Consider the following 2,441-nt stretch of genomic DNA (forward strand, 5'->3'; position numbering starts at 1 on the left):
TAAATCGTGTAGAATAGTCTATCAGGACTAGGATATGTTTAAAACCTTCAGATTCGGTAAATGGACCGAGATGATCTGTGTGCANAACCTNAAAGGGTAGTGCAGGTGTTTCTACAAGCTGGATTTCTCCTTCTTTAATGTTGGGAGCTGAATTAGCTATGAGACACACTAAACAATTTTCAATGTAATTCCTGACTTTTTTTCGAACGGAAGGAAACCAGTAATTTTCACAGATCCCTTGAACAGTTTTCTCGATGCCGCAATGAGCACTCTGATCGTGATAGACTTTTATTATATTTGGTATCATAGATTCTGGCACGTAAAATCGTAATTTGTCGTCGCATCTGCGATATACAAGGCCTTCAACTAGTTCAAAATCCTCGTTTTCCGATTCTTCTAAGTGATCAGCGAGTTCCTTAATTAGAGGATCGGTTAATTGCCGATATTTTAATTCCTTTTCTAAAAGAAGAATTTCGATTGACGCAACAGCGCGACTAAGTGCGTCTACATGGGTCATCTTATTCCCCTTTCGATGGACCATCTTGAACGAATAATTTTGTAAACGAAGCGTCCATCGAGCGATACGCGGATTAAGGTTAGCCTTGTTAATCGCATGCACCAGTGCGTTACAGTCAGTAATAATGGTGAAATCGACACCATATAAGTACACATGGAAACGTTCAACGGCTTTGACAACAGCCAACATCTCCAATTCAAAGGAATGGTATCGGCTTTCGGCCGCGTTAGTCGATTGACTGTAGTACGCCACTGGCGCCCATTTGCCATTGTCTTGTTTTTGTAGTAGTATCGCAGCGAGAGCAACGGCACTCGCATCGGTATGCAATTGGGTTTCTAGACGCGGACTATACAGGCGCAAAACCGGATAGGTGACTAGCGCAGATTTTAATTGCTCGAATGCAGCTAAGCATTTTTCGTCAAACTTGAACACTGAGGATTTCTTCAGAAAAGCGTAAAGTGGTCTAGCTATCTCAGCGAAACCTTGTACGAATTTTCGGAAGTAACTTACGAGTCCCAGAAATCGTTGTAACTCGTGAACGTTCCGAGGGACGGGGAATTTAATTACTGCTTTTACGTGTCGGTGACTCAGAGTGATGCCCTGATCCGACACTATGTATCCTAGGTATTCAAGTTTACTTTTTAGAAATTGGCACTTAGCGAAATTGACCTCGAAAGAATATTGACGAAGCAGTTTCAGAACTTGCGAGAGGATTACTAAATTCTCATCCACTGTAGCAGTGGGGATGAGGATGTCGTCTATATAAACGAGAATTTTATTTTGTTTAGTCAACGGCCGCAGAATCTGTAATAGTCTTTTCTGAAACTCTGCGGATGATTCGGAGTATCCAAAAGGCAGACGTTTGTACTCATATTGGCCATCCGGAGTGGCGAATGCGAAATATTTTGTATATTCCGGATGAACCCGAATGGAATGGAAACTTTCTTTAAGATCGAGTAGAGTAAGAACGGGTTTGTCGGCCAATTGAGTTAACAAATCTTCAATTACTGGAAATGGGTACTTTTGTTTTATGACGCGTGAATTTAATGGACGGAGATCCACGCAAAGTCGTAATTTGTTATTTTTCTTTTTGGCAAGAACGATACGCGAACAGTATGGTGAAGTTGATTCTTGAATTATGTCACGGGAAATCAGGTCGTCAATAATCTCTCTGATCTGTAACCGCTCGGCCCAGGCAAATCTCCTTGGGGAAAACGCAAAAATTGAGTGATCGCGTAAGGCAACCGTAACGCAGTAATTGTCATCCATTGTATCGATAGGCGCTTCATATACGTTTTGTATGACATCGCGGATTCTTTGATCGAATTTGTTACCGAAGTCGGAGTTTATTTCGATCGATGATGTTGGATTATCGTCTTCGGCGTTAGAGTCGGCGGCGCAATCGGCGGATGCGACTTCATTAAGTAATTCCACTCGTTCTTTACATTCAGAATTAAACGGTTTAAAAACGAGAGTGAGACCGTTGGAGTTCAAAAAATCGCGACCCAAAATCGCATGTGTTGACCAAGTATCATTGCTAATAATTTTGAAAGTGGCTCTATTCGAAACGTTCGGAAGTAACGTTAATCCAACATCGAGTTCTTTTTTCCCGATAACAATAATTGGCGAACCGTTTAGTGTACGAAAAGTATTTGAACTGGTATCGTCGAATTTGGTATTCTGTCCAAAAAAAATTTTACATACGGAGTCCTGGATAAACGAAACAGAGCTTCCCGTGTCTACAAGTGCGAGTAAGCTACATGCATTACCGTTTAACGAGTTTATTTCGATAACCGAATCGCTTATCTGAAGTTGTCGCGGTGAGCCTGTGCCGACGCAGCCAACCAACGGATGATCCTCTGGTGAAGATGGCGAAACCTTGATCTCCTCCGCTGCAGCCACTGACGACGATGAAGTGGATGAA

This window comes from Wasmannia auropunctata, unplaced genomic scaffold (assembly GCF_000956235.1).
Source record: "Wasmannia auropunctata unplaced genomic scaffold, wasmannia.A_1.0 LD336097.1, whole genome shotgun sequence".
Lineage (NCBI taxonomy): Eukaryota > Metazoa > Arthropoda > Insecta > Hymenoptera > Formicidae > Wasmannia > Wasmannia auropunctata.